General features: G+C 45.2%; 1 long non-coding RNA gene across 1 annotated transcript; it reads left to right on the top strand.

The window, feature by feature from the left end:
• Positions 1-7511: 7511 nt before the first annotated feature.
• LOC114678142 (uncharacterized) lies at positions 7512-19694 on the top strand. Its single transcript, XR_003729411.2, has 3 exons — positions 7512-7572; positions 15735-15846; positions 19475-19694. It is a non-coding gene; the product is annotated as an uncharacterized LOC114678142 (long non-coding RNA).
• Positions 19695-20128: the final 434 nt, after the last annotated feature.

Below are 20128 nucleotides of genomic sequence, written 5' to 3'. Positions count from 1 at the left end.
GAAATAGGGATTAAAAACAAGCTCTAAATTCATCATAAAACTCTAAAAAAAAATTCTAAATTCATGATAAAACTCTCACTATATATATAAAATTCCTCCCAAGATTTTTTTCTTTCTCTAAGAATTTTATGCCAGGAAAAATAAATTTCCTCTAAGGACCCAAAATGCTTCTCTGTAATAATGAGAGGTGTGGATTTGCTTTTTCCCCTTTTGGCCTGGTGACCAGGAAGCTCCAAGGCAAATCAGATGCTCAGTCACTGTAATTATGGAGCCCACATTCATATTTGCTTCTCATGTCTTTCATGCTCTTACATTTCAATTCCACCTATATTTCCTTTTGGAAAGAGTCAAGGGAAAGGGAATAAAACAAACAGTAGAGTGTGAATGAAGAATAATAAATTTTCTAAGGTTACCGAGGCACCAAGCCAAACAGCTTTTCCTCTACATTTTCTATGATGGACTTTCTCCCAAGGAAATTTTATGTGGAGCACTTCATTGGCAAAGAATACATAGGTGAAAGGGACTCTGAGTAAAAATGATTAATGGCATTTGACCTGAGCCAGTCCCCCAATTACACCTATTTGGCCTCTAAATCTGAATACATTCTATGCTAAAAAAAAAAAAAAAAAAAAAAAAAAAAAAAAAAAAAAAACACATGTCCAGGAAAAGGAAAAGATTGACTCAGTCAATAGGATCCCCAAAGGGAAATTTTACCATTGCTGTAGAACCGTGGTTGGGGAACAAAGAGCCCATGCACATTTCCTCTTGGGAAACCCCTGTTGAGAAGATGAGTTCTATTTTCCTTTCAGTTCAACTCCAGAGGGCCCACTTCAGACAACTGCAGTTTTCTCTACTGAGTCACACTCCTCAAGCCCAAATACCTGCCAGCCCCACGGGCGCTTCAAAGAAATCTTAGAGGCATTACTGTGCAGAGAACACGCTCAGTGGTGCCCTGAAAGTGATAGCTTCTCTTCATAAGGAGAGACACAGAGAAAAGACACAGGGACTGATAGAGACAGAGTATGCGAAGCACAGACTCATCTTCTCTAGCAGTTGTCTTTGCAGAAATTTCAGCATATTGTAGGCATTCAACATGTTGGGTTTGAGACATTATTTATTTATTCGACAATATATTATTTAATTCTTTAAACAACATCCTCACAAGACAGGTAAGAGAGAAGACCATTTGGATCTCAGAGGTGGGCAAAAAGAGCACAGAAAGATTGTGACTTATTTGAAGTCATATATGGCGAATGACTTAGGACTATTTATTCCCAATCATTCCCTAACAACCTGTACCTCCTCCTGCCTTTGATATCTCAGTTGATATCATCACCACCCACACAACCTCTTTGGCTGAAATTCTCAGAGTCAAGCACAGCCTCTCCTGCTCCTTCCCCTCCTATATAAGTTGCCAGCAATCGCTTCTGTCTACCCCAGTGTCTAAACCCTCTTCTCTGTCCTCATGGCCATGACCTTGCTCCCTCCTTGTCTCTCATCAGGACATTCAGCGAGTCAAGTGGTTTCCAGTGCATTCCATTTGGAGACCACGTTTGCAGAATCTGAACTAAGGGACTAAGCAATTGTGTTAAAGGAAGGAGAGGCGTGTTCTCTGCTCCAAAGGAACTTTTGGGAGGAGAAGACAGACAGAAAACTCCAGTGTGTGAAAGTACTAAAATGGGGCCATGGGGCCACAGGGCACAGGCATTCATTAATTCAGTCATTGAAAAAATACTTACACAAACATCGAACAAACTTTGTGCCCGACACTAGGCAAGGTGCTGGAGATCATCTGTGAGTAAGACCATCCAAAGACCCTGTACCCATGGAGCTTGTACTTTCATGGAGGACACAAACAAAAATATTGCATTGATAATAGATGAGATAAATGACAGATGAATAGAGAGAGGGTAAAATCAATTACTGTAAATAAAAATGAAGCCAGAGGGGTATCAGTGTAGGTTCTAATATAAATAGGGTGATCGAAGGAAACCTCTCTGGAGATGCTGTGGGAGCTGAGACTGGAAGAAGTGAGGCAGTGCACCCAACACCGATGCAAAATCTTCCGGGCAGAGTGAATGGTAAGCACACAAAGTGTGCAACACGAATGTGCATTTCCTTCCAACCAGAGCCAGAGCCCAGGAAAGCCTCATGGAGAAGACAAATGCGGGCTGACTGAAAGAATGAATTAGGCAGCCAGGGATGGTGGCTCATGTCTGTAATCCCAGCACTTAGGGAGGCCAAGGAGGGTGATCACCTGAGATTAGGCATTCGAGACCAGCCTGGCCAACATGGTGAAACCCCATCTCTACTAAAAATGCAAGAATTAGGCAAGCATGGTGGCATCAGCCTATAGTCCCAGCTACTCGGGAGGCTGAGGCAGGAGAATCGCTTGCACCTGGGAGACAGAGGTTGCAGTGAGCCAAGATACCATTGCACTCCAGCCTGGTGACAGAGCGAGACTCTGTCTCAAAAAAAAAAAAGAATCAGGCCAGGCGCTATGGCTCATGCCTGTAATCCCAACACTTTGGGAGGCCAAAGCGGTTAGATTGCCTAGCTCAGGAGTTTGAGACCAGCCTGGGCAACATGGCAAAACCCCCTCTCTACTAAAAATACAAAAATTAGCCGGGCGTGGTGGTGTGTTCCTGTAATCCCAGCTACTTGGGAGGCTGAGGCACAAGAATTGCTTGAACCCCAAGAGAGGGAGGTTGCAGTGAGCTGAGATCGTGCCACTGCACTCCAGCCTAGAAGGACACAGCGAGACTGTCTCAAAAAATAAATACATAAATAAAAGAATGAGTTGCTGCCAGATGGAAAAGTACAAAGCGCGACCAGCTGAGGGCAGACACAGGCAGAGCACAGAGCCAGGAAAAAGGAGTGATTTCTCCTGGGATCTCCACATAGTTAGAAATATCTGGCCACCAAACAGCTTTGATCTGTGCCACCAGCTTCCTATTCCATGAACTCTCTAGGCTTTCTGCCTCATCTTTATTCCATCTGAGCTGTCTTTGCATGCAGGCATTTCACCAAGAGAAGCTCTTGGAGATTGGAAGCTCCTATTAAAAGCTGGCTCACTCAGGCACCACAGTAAAGGCTTTGGCCCATTTCTACACACTGGACTGGCCTGAGGGTCCTGATGAGAAGAAAGGGGGTGGGGAAACTAGTGCCCACAGGTTCCCAGAGAGGTACCCTGCAGCTTTCAGGGGTACCCGCCCTCCATTCTGGGCATTAGCTCAGGATATGGGCTTGGACATTGCTTTGCTTCACTGACTTTTTTGCAATACTAAGCATTGCCTCAGTTTCTCCATCGTTAACAAGGACCAAAAGTCTGTGCCCTCCCCTTGCTTTGCAGAGCCCTGTAAGATTAATTATGCATAGCTTATAAAGCCTGGTAAACTCCTCCAAGCACAGCTTTATGCAAATACGAGATTATGCCTTCAGTGGCAGGCAGAAGGTCGGTCTTCATTTCTACATCAGCTCTCTTGATTTTTTTGCTGTAGAAAGAAATCCATCACTCCAGTATTCACAACTGGAGGGGGGAAAATGTCCTAATTTTACTTCCATATAATCCAGAAGCATATGGCTCACAGATCTATTGCGGAGGAAGCCAAAAGAGGCCAGATGAGGCCTCACCAGGCAGAAGGAGCGCAGCAGGGGTAAGCACTAGGACAAACAGCAGTAAAAGAAAGAAGGAATGCCAGCCGCGATGACTCATGCCTCTAATCCCAGCACTTTGGGAGGCAGAGGCAGATGAATCACCTGAGCTCAGGAGTTTGAGACTAGCCTGGCCAACATAGTGAAACCCCATCTCTAATAAAAATTTAAAAAATTAGCCGAGCATGGTGGCAGGCGCCTGTAATCCCAGCTACCCAGGAGGCTGAAGCAGAAGAATCACTTGAACCTGGGAAGTGAAGGTTGCAGTGAGCTGAGATCATGCCATTGCACTCTAGCCTGGGTAACAAGAGCACAACTCTGTCTCAAAAAAAAAGAAAGAAAGAAAAAAAAAATGAATTAGGCCAGGCTACAAGAGGAGAAGGGAAAGAAAGTAGGACACACGGCAGAGGTAGACAACCAGCCCTTACCATGCACACATCCCCAGGATCAGGAGGCTTACAGGAGGCACCAGGAGAAAAACCAGCAGCTCATTGCCTTATCTCATGAACCAACTACTTCTGCATGACCCCCTGCAATCACGGAACCACCTGAATCTCAATCATCTTGCTGAGAACTTGGGTGTCATCTTTGGGTCTCCCTGTCTTCTCACAATCTAGTTAAGGAAGCTTGTGAGGCACAAAGTAGGGCTTTGAAGACAACCCTTAAATACAAAAGTTAGCCAGAGTGGTGGTGGGTGCCTGTAATCCCAGCTACTTGGGAAGCTGAGGCAGCAGAATCGCTTGAACCTGGGAGGCGGAGGTTGCAGTGAGCTGAGATCGTGCCATTGCACTCCAGCCTGGGTGACAGAGCAAGACTTTGTCTCAAGAATTAAAAATAAATAAAAATAATAAATAAAAAGTTAAATTCAACCACTAACTGGAAAACAAGACTATTCCACCCACGAAGTAGCCAGAGCCAGACCACACCTGTCTCCTGGAATGAGATCTCCCACCAAGAAGTGACTCTTGTCTCCAGTTGTCTCATCTGTTTCCCAGACCCACCCTGAGCTCCCACCTTCCCCTCTGAGGTTTACACCTGCCCTTTGGGACCCTTGACTTCTCAGCCAAGAATCCATGCATGTCTGGCACTGACGCTCTATATTCAGGCTCTTTATGTCTTGTGTGGAGCGAGGCATGCCAAATTCTACCTCTGCAGTAACTACTGAGTCTTTTATCCACTTACTGTCATGCATTTAACAGATAGTCACACCACTCCTACCATGCATCATACACAATCGTGAACACTAGGACTCAGCGCACAAGCAGGAGAAGATTCCTGCCCTCAGCTTGGCACTGGAGAGAGAAGAAACACCAATAGGAGATGGGTAGTTGATGGGTGTCTGAACCACTAAAAACAGGTGGTCAAGGAAGGCCTCTCAGAAGAGGTGATATGTGACAGATGAGAGACAGCCCGCCATGCAGAGATGTCAGGGAAGAGAGATGGGGCGTGAAGGAGGACAGCCAGTTCAAAGGCCCTGGGGCAGAATCAAGCTACATTCAGAAACCAGAGGGAGCTATGTGGCTGGAGCAGAGAGAAAGGGGGAATTGGGAAGAGATGAGAGCAGAGAAGTTCCTCAGGCACCAGATATTCTAGGGCCCTGTCGGCTACGGGAAGGATTGAGGGTTTCGTAAGTGAAACTGGAAGGCATTCAAAGGTTTAAAACAAAGAAGTGATTTGTTCTGATTTGGGTATATATTTAAAGATCACTGTGCCTGCTGTTTGGAGGGAACAAAAGGAAGAAGAGAGGCCTATAGGGGCAGTTGTGGGGTCCAGATGGGAGAGATGATGGATCTGGAGAGGGGGCAGCCATGGAGATGGTGGTCCTTCCTGCTGTTCACCTACCTTCATGCAGAACCTCCTCACTTCTTGCCCAGACTATTACGGTGGCATCTGAATTCTTTATCCTTCTTCCCCAATCTCTCCCACATCAAATCAACTCTAACACCACTACCTGGTAATGCAGCATAATGACAGCAGGGGAGCCACGGCTGGATGCCTGTGGAATCCAATTCACCTCCTCCTTATTTGCACATCACCATCACCCAATTTGGGTTAATGAGAGGCACATGAGAGCTGACAGGGTGGCACCTCCCAGAAACCTACTGCTTTCCTGAGATAAACAATAACAGACTTGGCTGATACGAGATCTTGGCCCAGTTTTTGCCTATGGTACAGGCCCCATGCCCAGAGGTGGCATGGCCACCTGTTAAGGATGGTGAAGCTCAAAGTTAGAAGAGACCTAGTTCCCAAGAGCATCTTTGAGCCCCTGGAGCATCCCCTGAATAGCCTGCCTCTGAACTCTTTTTTCAGCTGAGGAAAATGAACCTCTATTTGTTTAAGCCACTGTAGTTGAATTTCCATTAAAAGCAGCTGAACACATTTTTGCACCAAAGCAAGAAGCTCAGGGAATAAATTCACCTACAGCAATAGATGATGTTAGCCCCAAGCGTGTGGCTCATAAAACAGAGGGAGAATCGGGTTCTGATGAGAGCTAAGTCACTGTCATATAAGGATTTTCAATAATACAAACTCTTAGTTTCTGTGGGGTAGTTGCTAGAACTCCACGATCTCCATATGGGCAGATGTGTTAATAGAAGAACATCGGGCCGAGGCCCAGGGACTCAGCTCCCCAGGGGAGCTTGTTCTGGATGCCCAGGTTCACTCCCCTAAACTCTGTGCATCCTGGGAGCATACAGAGAGGCCTCAGAACGTGAGCTCCAAAGCAGTCACCTAAAAACAAATCACAGCCGGGCACAGTAGCTCACACCTATAATCCCAGCACTTTGGGAGGCAGAGCCCAGGAGTTCAAGACCAGCCTGGGCAACATGGCAAAACCCCATTTCTACTAAAAAGTAAAAAATTAGCCAGATATGGTGGTGCATGCCAGTAGCATCAGCTACTCGGGAGGCTGAGGCAGGAGGATCGCCTGAGTCTACAGAGGTGAAGCCTGCAGTGAGACAAGATGGTGCCACTGGACTCCGGCCTGGGCAACAGAGTCAGATCTTGTCTCAAAAAAAAAAAAAAATCACTTCCATGAACTGCTGGGTGTCAGAAGGCTAGATAGGGTCTGGAACAGAGACAACTCCTTCTCCTATAATGGTAATTGGTAAATTGTAACCATAATAGGTTCATTGCCTGAAACACATGGCAAGTCAGCGCACCAAGACATTGAGTTGCAGCAGAGAAAGAGGTTTAATCACAGGGTCACCAAACAAGGAGACAGAAGGAAACCTCAAGTCTGTCTCCTTGAGGAGTTTGGGGCCAAAGATTTTAAGGGTTTTGGAGTGGGCCAAAGTGTGGAGATCATTGATTGGTCTCAGAGTGCAGGATTAAGTCATGGGACAAGGAGGTAAAGAAATTGTATTCTCATGCCAATTCTCTGTGAAGGTCTTTAAACCTGTTGGCATCAGCTGTTTTGCTGGAATTCAGGATCTGCTTAAGCAATTCTGAAACAAAAGGCTTAGGATTCTAACGTCAGAAATCCTAGCTACAGAAACAATGGGGATGCAAATAGCCAGTGTCTAGCATTGAGAGGCTTTCAGTTACTCGGAAGTGGGTCAAAGTGCAGCCTGGTTAATGCTTACTTACAACTATATTTCTGTCCAGAATTCTTGTTAACCATGTGAGAATGGCTCCATTCCAGGGTCCAAAAGAAACTCAGAGGTGGGGCCAGGGGCATCCATGGAGACCACCAGTCAGGCTGAAGCATGACATTACAGGCTCTGGGGGTCAGTCCAGACACAGGCAGGCAGCATCTCGAGGCCCTGTAGTTGGAAAAAGAAAGGTTTCCCAGCAGGGAGAGGACGGAGCATATGAGTCACCACGGAACTTGTTAAAATACAGATTCCAAGTCAGTTGGTCTGGAGTGAAGCCTGAGAATTGCTAACAAGCTCAGAGGATGCTGAGGCTGCTCAACAGGTGACCACACTTTGAATAATGAGGAGTAAGAACATAGAATAGGGAATGTGTGCTATGGGTATAACCAGGAAGCTACTGGGAGGTGTGTGTGTGTGTGTGTTGTGCAGACATGTGTGCTCATATTTTGACAATTGTTATGAGCAGGGACTCAGCAGGAATCAGATGAGTGAGAAATGGAGTTTAATACTGGGCAGGTTACCTATTGTTGACAACAAGAATTAAATCCTGTAAAAATATTTAAAGAGGTTTATTCTGAGCCGAATATGAGTAACCATGGCCCCATTTACAGTCCCAAGAGGTCCTGAGAACATGTGTCCAAGGTGGATGGTTTATAGCTTGCTTTTATTCATTTTTGGGAGACATAAGGCATCAATCAATACATGTGAGGTATACACTGGTTTGGTCCAGAAAGGCAGGCTCACCTTTCCAGAATGAACTAATGTATACCTCACATGGTATAGTGGGGGTGGGTAGGGAGGGAGTTTACAGATCACAGGTGGATTCACAGGTTTTCTGACTGGCAGTTGGCTGAAAGAGTTATTAAAAAACCTGGAATCAATAGAAAGGACTGTCTAGGGTAAGATAAGAAGTTGTGGAGACTGAGGTCCTTGTTATGTAGATGAAGTCGCAATAGGTGGCCGCCCTCAGAGGCAATAGATGGCAAATGTTTCCTGTTCAGACCACTAAAAAGTGCTAGACTCTAAGTTAATCTCTTCAGGATTGGGAGGCCCTAGAAGGGGAAAGAACTAGTTACCTTAACAAAGATTCTTTACAGATGCAAATTTTCTTCCACAAAAGATGGTTCTGGAGGGCCATTTCAAAATATAGCAAAGAAACATCTGGGGATAAAGAAGTTTGATTTTCTTTTTTATCTGCTACATGATGTTATGCCAGAGTCGGGTTGGAAAGTAAGTCATGTTATAAAGGGTTAAATAAAACCCATCTGATGAGATTTTATGGTTTGTAGGGCATGACAAACCTTGGTCCCTCAGATAGGAATTCAGGCAAGAGATGAAAAGGTCAGAGTTTAGTCCTCGCTATGTGGAAACTCAAGACATTGCTGAAGATAGTCCCAGAACAAGAGACACCCTTAGGAGCCCTGCCCGGCCAACATCACTGCAGCTGTGAGCACTGCAGCACATGACTGGGCCAGCATCCTCTTCAGATCCTCAATCTGGGTGGCTGCAATACACAGACTAGAGAAACTATCAGTTTCTTCCTATGCAGTCCAGGTCTGCCTATGTACCTACCTATGCAGCTTCCTATGCAGCTGCCAGTTTCTTCCTGTGCACTCGGTTGCGAATGTGGTAACTGAAAATCAGTGCTAGGACTGAGTAAGGTCCTTGGAGTTCTTGGACTTGACACAGAAAAAAATAAAAGACCCCAGAAAGGTCAATACATTCCTGCAATAGCAAGCTGGTGCTCAAGCTATATAATCTAAATATAAGAAGGGATTTGACCTCAGTATGAATTCTAAGCCAGTAAAGCCAGACAGATTGCTTACCTTTATAATCAGTGAAAACAATAAAGCTATTTTCATTTGAAAGAAATTGAAAATGCAGAAAGGGCCTGGCCTTCTGAAAATTGCTCTAGATTGACTGCAAAACCAAGCATGCCCACGCTTTTCCAAAACTTAACCTGTACCAGCAGCTTAAATACTTAAAGTCACAAGAATGTTCTTCTTTACTCTTAAATGTGGACATGGGGGGGAAATGGGGAAGAAAGGGAGGCTGGATCTAGAGAAAATATAAAAGCTGGAGTGGATTTGACCTCTCCTCTTTCAAGCTTGTTTGGAACTGTGTGAAGAAAATGTTCTGGTCTGTTCTATCCCTCTCTGTTCTCATTTAAGCTCCACTGAGACTGTATTTTGAATAAACAGAGCACAAGAGCAGTGCTTTGGAAGGAGCTTCACAGAGGTTGAATGGATAGCAGAGAAAAGAGCCTAAAGCATGAAGATCTTGGGGCTCAGAGTCAAACCTGAGTGTCCTAGAAAGCCTGTGTTTTCTTTCTCAAAAGTTTTATTTTTCTTCTCATCTCAAATTCCGATATCCTCAGTTTGGGGTGGAAAGAGTAAATCTGGGAAGGATTGAGCCCCAGGAAGGAGCCCATTGGATCTGGTGCTGTCCCCACCCCACCCCACATGCACACAAACCTCCAATACAAACCTCCAGCTCAGCCCACAACAGCCCTGACTCTATCCTGCTGGCTGCCAGGAAGTCAACCCAGCAAGGCTGGAGGCCACAACTGCTATCTTCCTCCATATTTGTTCAATAACTTTGCTCTGGAATTCTGAGTGGAGGCCTTGGAATCTTGTATCTCAGGAGATACATGTAAAAGTGTCCTTAGTCTGGGCACGGTGGCTCACACCTGTAATCCCAACACTTTGGGAGGCCAAGGCAGGCTGATTGCTTGACCCTAGGAGACCAGCTGGGGCACCATGGTGAAAACCCACCTCTACAAAAAATACAAAAATTAGCAGGGCATGGTGGTGCCTACCTGTAGTCTCAGCTACTCAGGAGGCTGAGGCAGGAAGATTGCTTGAGTCTGGGAACTCAAGGCTGCAGTGAGCCATGATCACACCAGTGTATTCCAACCTAAGTGACAGAGTGAGACCCTATCTCAAAAAAAAAAAGTATAAGCAAAAGAAATTCCCTTTTATCCTTCTGATATGGTTCGGCTGTGTCCCCATGCAAATCTCATCTTGAATTGTAGCTCCCATAATTCCCCTGTGTTGTGGGAGGGACCCAGTAGGAGATAATTGAATCACAGGGGCGGTTTCCCCCCATATTGTTCTCTTGGTAGTGAATAAGTCTCACGAGATCCGATGGTTTTCTAAGGGGAAACCTCATTTGCTTGGTTCTCTCATTCCTCTCTTGCCTGTACCATGTAACACATGCCTTTCACCTTGCGCCATGACTGTGAGGCCTCACCAGCCACGTGGAACTGTTTAAACCTCTCTTTCTTTATAAATCATCCAGTATTGGGTATGACAGACCTAACAGGATTGAGGGGAGCCCTGAGCCTAGCTCATAGCTGACACAGTTTCTCCAGATCCCTCTGGGAGAGGCTGGAGGGGGCTGTGGGTAGAGCTGTGGTGTGCTGTAGTGAAAAGAAAGCCAGAATTGGGGATATCGGGGCCAGTCTTAGATGGTGGTAGTTAAACATCTCACCCAGTATCCATTCTAGAAATACCTACTGAGGCTATGCTAGGTGCCAAGCTCTGAGATGGACATTATGGTGCAGTCACAAACAGTATAGACAGGCCTAGAAGAATGGTTATATATATATATATATATATATATATATATATATGCATGTGTGCATGTGTGTATATGCATATTTATGCACCTGTGCACACAAATATGCACATACACATACAATTGCAGAGAAAATCATGGAATGGAATGGACAGCTCTAGGGAAATGCTTATCGAGGAGCACTGACCTGACCTAAGGTTAAGGAAACCTCCCTGAGGAAGTGATGTTTAAACTGAGCCCCAAACCTCATAGAAGGAGGAGGAGGAGAAGGAGGAGGGGAAAAAGAGTCAGTTATTGGGTATTTACAATGCATACAGCACTGTCCTAAACATTCAGCATCTATTAACTCATTTAATTCTTACAACTTTATAAAACATGTACTAGCACTTTGGGAGGCCGAGGCGGGCGGATCACAAGGTCAGGAGATCGAGACCACAGTGAAACCCCGTCTCTACTAAAAATACAAAAAATTAGCCGGGCGCGGTGGTGGGCGCCTGTAGTCCCAGCTACTCAGGAGGCTGAGGCAGGAGAATGGCGGGAACCCGGGAGGCGGAGCTTGCAGTGAGCCGAGATCGCGCCACTGCACTCCAGCCTGGGCAACAGCGTGAGACTCCGTCTCAAAAAAAAAAAAAAAAAAAAAAAAAAAAAAAAACATGTACTATTATTATCCCCATTGGGCAGATAGGGAAACGGAGGCACAGAGGATGTAAGTAGCTTGGCTAAAGTCATCCTCTCTGATGTATCAGTGATGTTCCTAGTCACCTGCACTGACTTTAAAAAATCTCCGAAGAATAACTAAACTGAACATGATGCGACGGACAAACTCAAATGCCACTTTGCATTTTTAATCTTTTCGACCCCCAGATCATTCTCTGCAACAGGAAAAGGCAGCAGCAGTGGTGGCTGTGAGGGCTGGGCTGTGGGAGCTGCCCGGGATCTTTGCAGCCTACAATGGGACGCTCTCCTGTGCCCTTCAGTCACACTCAATACATGAGTGGACTCTGGGCCCAACCTACCTGGGCTCCAATCCCAACTCCAGCACGTATTAGCTGAGAGGAGTGGGTGACTTATTTCTCTCTGTGTGCCACTGTTTTGTCATCCGTAAAATGGGAGTAAGTATAGCACCTTGCTATTATAAGATAATTACTATAAGGTATTACTATAAGGAAGCCTTGCCTTTGAACTGGGGTGGAGAATCATTCAACAGTCATTTATGTAGTTTTGTCCAAAAATTCAGTGCTTTTCCAAAAGGCATCATATGTGTAAACCAGAGGTAAAGTCAGGCAAGGCTTCATGGAGGAGGCAGAATATCATGCATTTGTTCAGCAAAGATTTGCTGAGCAGCTGCTAAGTGCAGGCCATTCAGTATTCTAACAGTAGGAGAACAGATAACAGCTAGTGAATTGCTGTTGCTCTAAGCCTCCAGGCCACCCCTGCCTGAGGGCTTCTCCTTCAGGATCCTGGGAATTACCCCCAATTCACCAACCAAAGAGGCAGGGAGAGACTTGCAGAACCTCAGGACCTGCTCCAGGGCTCCCATACCCAATCTCTTTAGCAGGAGAACACAGTCTAGTGGAGAAGATAAATAAGTAAACAACAAGTTACCAAACAGTGTGGGAAGAACAGAAATAGAACTACCTAGAGCACAGGCCAACAGCCTCACGGGTGGAGCATGATAACTGGCTTTACCAAGGAGGCGATTACTGACAACAGGCATAGCTGGGAGCCACAGAGGATCAGCATCCCAGGAAGGTTGGAGGGGACAGCAGCAGAAGAGACCTGGAGGTGAGAAGGAGCAGACTCTGACAGGTTAAGAGGTCCAAGAAGCAAGATCACAGGGCATCTGTTAAGAGTATTATGAGGCAAGGAGACTAGGAAGGTGGGTAGGGGCTAAATACTGCCCAGCCTGGGATGTAATGAGAAGTCATTCAGGGACAGGAAGCTGGGGAGTGCATTCTAATAAAATCACCCTTGTGGTGGAGTGGGAAATGGACCAGAGGTACAAGAGGATGGAAGTAGAGAAGTTGCTGTAGGAATTGGTACAAGAAATGACAAGGTTCCCAACCTAAGTAGGGACAGAGTGGGTGAAAGCTGACAGGGGAATTGCAAAAGAAACAGAAAGGATGGGTGCAGCTGCTGAATGGAGAGGATAAGTGAGGTGGAGCAGTTCAAGGAAGGTGTCTAGATTTCTACCCAATCACACAGTAGATGGGATGCCACCTCCCAAGCCAGGGTGCCTCAATGGGAAAGACAATGGTCAATGATATATACAGAGGAGACAAGAGATCATGTAGCCACTGCCATTGTGAGATGGCAGCCAGAGGAATTTTTAACAAATATGCAAAAGATGACATCACTCCTGTGTTAAATTCCTGCAATGTCCCTCTCTCCCTCAGAATAAGATCTAAGTCCTTTGTTCCCTTAACCACATAATCAGGCCCCGGCATCTCTCTAACCTCATCACCTATCTTCGGCTTACTATTCTTCAGGGACACTGGCCTCTTTCTTTTCCTTTTTATTTTTATTTTATTTTTATTTTTTGAAATGGAGTTTTGCTCTTGTCACCCAGGCTGGAGTGCAATGGCACGATCTCAGCTCACTACAACCTGTGTCTCCCAGGTTCAAGCAATTCTCCTGCCTCAGCCTCCTGAGTAACTGGGATTACAGGCATGTGCCAACATGCCCGGCTAATTTTGTATTTTTAGTAGAGACAGGGTTTCACCATGTTGGCCAGGCTAGTCTCGAACTCCTGACCTCAGGTGATCCACACGCCTCGACCTCCCGAAGTGCTGGGATTACAGGCATGAGCCATCGTGCCCGGCCCTCTTTCTTTTCTTTACATCAAACTCATTCTTGTTCCTAGATACTTGTCCTTTGCTGTTCCTTTCATGTGATTTGTGTTTCTCCCTATTTTTCTTGTCATCCACAACGCCTTTAATGGTCATCTTCCCAGAACCACTCTCTCTGACCACATGACCTAAGGTTCTCAACCCACCTACACCCACCCAGCTATTTGCTGCCACCTTTCTTTCTTTTCTTTATCGTCTGAGCAGCTATCTGAGATGATCTGAAGCGTGTGTGATTGATTAGTCTTTTTCTAGTCTCCCCCACTGAGATGTAAGTGCCATGAGGGCAAAACTGGGTGTGCCATTTTGCCCCTGTACTCCTCAATGCTCAGAACAGTCTTGGCTTACAGTAAATCATCGGTAAATATCTCTGAAAGAATGAAGGGACCCATGTGGGGCATGGGACCATCCACAGTGTTTGGTTTTGACTTTGAGGGAATACTGAGGGGGGAATGGGGTATACAGTATTATCAGTCAAGTTGATAATAAGAAACAGACATCATGCTCATGGGATGTTTGAGGTGAGCTTAGTAAAGAGACTCTTTACAAAGAGGTGTGCAGAATGGAGGCAATTTACAAGGGATGAGGAAGAACCCCAGGGTTAAGAACAGCCAGAAGCTGTTACTTCTCCTGGTGAAAGGCATAAGGGAGACAGTTCCTAGAACCCAGAGGCAGTAGAAGGCACCTGCATGAGCTGGGAGCAACCCAGAGAGAAAAAGCCTGATAAATAACCTCATCCTCCCAGCACTGGTCTCCTGTCGATGCCTCTCATTGGATAAATCCAACCAGAAGCCAAGGAGAAGAGAGCCCAGGTGATGAGATTCCTAGAGCTCAGCCTCCCAGGCAGAGAATGTGGGGGGAAAAAAAAAAAAAAAGTAGAATGTGTCTCTGAAGGACAAAAGGAAGTAACCTGTGCATGTTTTTATCAGTACGATCAGAACACATACAATAGAGAAAAAGTGACTCACCAAAATGAGGCTGGATGAACAACAAAAGCAATGTATTTCCACCATGCATACAGAGTGACAAAAAAAGCCTCATTTTCCATCACCTCTTTCTTGTCCCTTTGGAGTCCAGCCTTCTCTTTCTCCCTGGAGCCCCACCCCCCAACCCCCCACAGCTTTGCACTGCCCTTTGCTTGTCAGACATGGGAGCAGCACAGTGGCTGCAATCTGTAGAATCATCCTTTACATGTTGGCATTGCCTTGGGTTGTGGTGCAGAATAAACTGGAGGCATAAAAACAGATCAGTGCTCTGAAATTCTCACTGAGCTCAAAAGCAGCAGGAGACAGTAGAATAAGAGATTTGAATTTCATGCCCTCATCACCTGGGCCACGAGTTTTGGAAATGCAGAATTTTTAAAATGCTTACCTTGGAAATGACACGACTCAAGCTTGGAATCCTCAGGAGGATTTAGGCTGCCCCGTGTGTTCCCCACAGATCTGGGTGTCTGCTTTTTCAGCACAGAGTTAAAGCCTGCAGACGTGGGTACACATATTCCAATGATTTCATTGAAGTATTTTGTGTCATTTGATTCTTAGGCATCTAATTCTGTGTTTTGTCACAGTCTCTACATCACAGGCATAACCAAGCATTACCTATTAAAATCTTTAAATGTAGTAGGGTTTAAAGTCCCTTTTTCTCATATAATAGAAACTTTGTGGAGGGGAGAAGAGAAGGAAAAGTTTAAATTCCATCTTCCTCTTGTCTAAGGAGGCATATGCTCTGTGGGGATGGACATCTTCTACCTTAGGAAGAGGTAGTGCATGAAAATATTCCTGCTTTCAGGGCTTGCACTTCAATGAATGTCAGTGCCAAGCAAGCCTGACCCCCAGAGCTCCAGGCCCTCAGGGGTTACCATTTGCTCCTGGGATCCCCCTTCACTGTGAAGACACCTCCCTAATGGGGACTCCACCATTGAAGGATATCTGTTTTCTTCCCTTTACATCATTAAAATCAAAGATCGATGCTGTGCTCTGGGAGGGATTTTGCAGGGCCAGCCGGTGCTCTGATAGATTAAGCAGCAGTGCCTGATAATCGAAAAGTTTTCTCTTTGCAGAGTCACCCTCAGGCTTTAGAAATAGCCTGGAGTTGGAATGGGAGAGCTGTACGCAGGCCTTGGGCAAGCACTGGGCCCTGTGATGGCCCTGCTAGAGGCTGCGTGTGAATAGGTAAGAAGCAAAAGTGGAAAGAGAGAAAATGAGAATATTGGGGTGGTGGGGGAGAAGAGGAAGCAGAAAAGAGAAAAGAATAAAATAAAGATTAACATAATGTGTCCATAGTAACTCATCTAGAAAGTAGGACAGGCAGGACTTAGATTCAAACCTGGGTCTATTTGACTCCAAAGTCCATCTTGCTTCCTCTGTAACAGCAGAGGAGCCACAGGCTATTCCCAGCTTATGAAGGGTACACTTACAAGGAGAATTCTCAGTAGATCTGTCTAGTTCTCCTGACTCCCACAAAAGCATTTTCAGTGTGAGCCAGACAATGGGCTGGGTGTTTGAGGCCCAAAGATAAACAAGACATAGTTCTTACCCTTGAGGAATCCACAGCCTCGCAGATAGGTAAATGTGCCAACAAATAACTACATCCAAAAATTGTAGTAAAAATAAGAACATAGCCGGGCGCGGTGGCTCAAGCCTGTAATCCCAGCACTTTGGGAGGCCGAGACGGGCGGATCATGAGGTCAGGAGATCGAGACCACCCTGGCTAACACAGTGAAACCCCGTCTCTACTAAAAATACAAAAAAACTTAGCCGGGCGAGGTGGCAGGCGCCTGTAGTCCCAGCTACTCGGGAGGCTGAGGCAGGAGAATGTCGTAAACCCGGGAGGCGGAAGCTTGCAGTGAGCTGAGATCCGGCCACTGCACTCCAGCCTGGGTGACAGAGCGAGACTCCATCTCAAAAAAAAAAAAATAATAATAAGAACATAAAGAAGTATAAAATGCCAACAGACCAGAGATGGAGGAATAACAATTGATCTAGAGAATATGACAAAGATGTATAAAGATGGGGTTATTTGATACGGGTTTCAAGGAATAATTAGGAGTTTCAACAACAGACGATGGCAAGAAAACATATTACCATCAAAGGAAGAGTTATTACAAAAGGGAAATATGGGAACAATATGTGGACATAATGAGGTGGCAGATTTGGTTCCATAAAAGCATGAATGGCCCCAACATGGAGAAACTGCCCTAGAAAACAAGAAATTCCCCATTGCTGCAAAGGTCCAAGCAAAGTGTAGACCAATCGTGTGTCAATAAAAGGTCATCATGGGGAATTCCGCTTAGATTCCTTGATGCTCTTTGCAGTGTTCCTGATTCCCTCTGTCTATGACTGAACCTTGGCTCACTCTGGAGTTGGAGTATGGTGCTCTGATGAAGGGCACAGTCTTGAAATCAGATAGTCTTGAATTGGAACCCCAGCTCTTCACTTGCCTGGGATCATGTGATTGAACCTCTCTGAGCCTCAAATTCAGCACCTGTGGACACTGTCACCTACCTCACCTGTTAGAATTAAATGAATTTGTGGTGTAGAGAACTCAGTAGTGTCTGGAGTGGAATATGAGTCCACAGTATATAACCACGAACAATGACATTATGATTACAGCAAAAGGTGGTGATATGATTAGGCTGTGTGTCCCCACCCAGACCTCATTTTGAATTGTAATCCCCATAATCCCCAGGTGTCAAGAGAGAGATGAGGAGGAGGTAGTTGAATCATGGGGGCGGTTCCCCCATGCTGTTCTCGTGATAGTGAGTGAGTTATGATGAGATCTGATGGTTTCATAAGGCGTTCTTCCCTTCCTGCTGGCTTGTAAAGAAGGTGCCTTACTTCCGCCTCACCTTCTGCCATGATTGTAAGTTTCTTGAGGCCTCCCCAGCCATGCTGAATGGTGAGTCAATTAAGCCTCTTTCCTTTATAAACTACCCAGTCTTGGGCAGCTCTTTATAGCAATATGGAAATGGACTGATACAGGTGGGAAACACCACCAAGGTAGAGTAGATAGCTTGAACCTGCTTTATCATCGCACTATGATGCTCTTAGGTGCTGGGGTGGCAGTCACTGATAAGTAGGCACCATGGACAGGGCAGGAAAGGGTTGAGGAGGGTAAGTCGTCTGAGTGCAGGGGTTGATCCTAACTTTATTCAAAATTTTATATTTTATTTCTTATAGATTATTTTTGCATTCATTTTGATTTTTTAAATATTGCATTAACATATTATTTATATTGATTCTTGATCTTTTTTAGGGCTGTCTTAAATGTAGGCAAATGCCTCACTCCCCTGAACCTGTCCTAAGGTGGACCACCTACCTGTCCCCTCCCCAGACTATTCCCTCATGTGCCCTGGGATAAGCAGCCCACATAGCAGCCTGGCAGGTCCTATCTTTGCTTTAAGATCCTCCCTCGCAGGACCCCCTTGCCTGTACTGAGGGTCCTGTGAGGTCCAAGACTAAATGAAAACAGCTTTTAAGTTTGTGTTAATACCTGACTTCACTTGGTTCATCTTTTTTCTTCTTTCTTTCTTTTTTGCCTGCCCTATTACGAATTTTATAAAATAAAATTGAAAAGAAAAAACTTCAGAATTGGAAGGTAAGAGCTTTCCACTCAAAAATCAGCCTGAATTGTGTCATTACCTTGAGAAACCAGAGTGAACTGAAACTAATACATACAATTCACATAACCTCCAAATGAGGAGTCTTCGTGCGATTTTTGCCAAGAGCCTCTGCTCAGAGGGCTTGCTTTCCAGGTGTAAAGTGCAGCAGGCTTCTACTAAGCAATGGCCAAGCATGTTTTGCAAAGTGTGGAAGCCTCAATAAGTCTCCACGTTAGCAACTTCCTTAAGTCCTGGTCCTGCTGACTTCTTTCCCTCTGCACCAGCCCTAAACAATGCTGTTAAGTAATTCAGTTTGAAGAACTCTCATGGAGATCAATTTTACTAATGCACACACAGCATAATAGAGACTGAGCTACTGTAGAGAGAGGAATCTCTTTTTTTTTTTTTTTTTTTTTTTTAAATCAGAGAACAAGAACAAGAATTACCGATCAGGTTGGAGCCATGGCCTAGGGATGGCTTCCCTATGGATTAACATTTCCTGACTTTGCACTTTGCAGAAAGGTTACAACTATTTATGTTACGTGCAAGCTATGCATAGTAATTAGAACTTCTGCACAGCTTTAACCATGACAGTTGGTGGGATTTCAATGCAGACATCAAAGACCCTGAATTTCTGATGACAGTTGTCACTCAGAATTGGCAGCAAGAGCCTAGAAGAAGCCTACACTTCTCTCTCTCTCTAAATCACTCTGTCTCTTTATATATATATAAGGCAGTACATATTTTATATACTGCATATATATATATATATGTATGTATGATTGCTTCTATCATTCCAATGTAGTCTTGATTCCTTTCTCAATTAACCCTTCTGTTATACACTTTTATTTTCCTAATGTAAACAGTTGCATTGTGAAGTCTGCAACTTAGCCACTATTTGCAAGATAGAGATCTAGTTCAAAGGCAAACCTTGGTCAGTGTAATGACTTATTCAAAACGTGCTGTGTTAATAGAAGGCAGGCATCAACAAATGGCAAACCACATAGAAACAAAGCATTTTAAAAGGTGTGGCCTTAAATGCTTTTTAAAAAGCATTTAAAAGATATTCTAGAAACTACTCACGGAGTCATTTTGGACAAAGACCAAGTGACTGCCTTGGTCTATTTGGGCTGCTATAACTGAAAGATTCTCTCTGGGGCCTGAAAGCTTAAGGGAATGAATAATTCCTCCGTTCTCAGGCCCAGTCTCAAGGCACAAAACTACTTGCGCCAGCAGCTTGCACCAGCAAGATAGCAGAAGCAGGAAGAGAGCCAGCCGGAAGACATGTACCCTGGCCGGAAGACACCTACCCCTGAAGATCGATAAAGAGGCCATCTGGGCACCACGTAGCAGTTATGTCCGTCTCGTACACTTCCTGTTTACAGGAGACTATAAAACCCCTGCCCCGTCCTCACTTGGGGCTGACACCATTTTAGGCCTCAACCCGCCTCTACCCAGGCACTCATTAAAACAGCATGTTGCTTCACACAGCCTCATGTTGTCTGTTGGCCTGCTCTTGGGGTTCGAACCGATACAAGAACCTTTCAATAACAAAATGCCATAAACTGGGTAGCTTATAAACAACAAATTTGTTTCTCACAGTTCTGGAGGCTTGAAAATCCAAGATCAGGGTACCAGGAGATTCAGTGTCTGTGAGAGCCCATCTTCTGCTTCATACATGGCACCTTCTGGCTGCACCCTCACATAGAATAAGGGAAAAACGTCTCTCTGGGAATCCCACTCATGAGGGTGGAGCCCTGATGACCTAATCACCTCCCAAAGGCTCCACCTCCTAATACCATCCATTTGGAGGTTAGGGATTCAGCATATTAGTTTTGGGGAGACACAAACAT

Source organism: Macaca mulatta, chromosome 5, assembly GCF_049350105.2.
Source record: "Macaca mulatta isolate MMU2019108-1 chromosome 5, T2T-MMU8v2.0, whole genome shotgun sequence".
Lineage (NCBI taxonomy): Eukaryota > Metazoa > Chordata > Mammalia > Primates > Cercopithecidae > Macaca > Macaca mulatta.
This window is presented reverse-complemented; position numbering and strand designations above follow the sequence as displayed.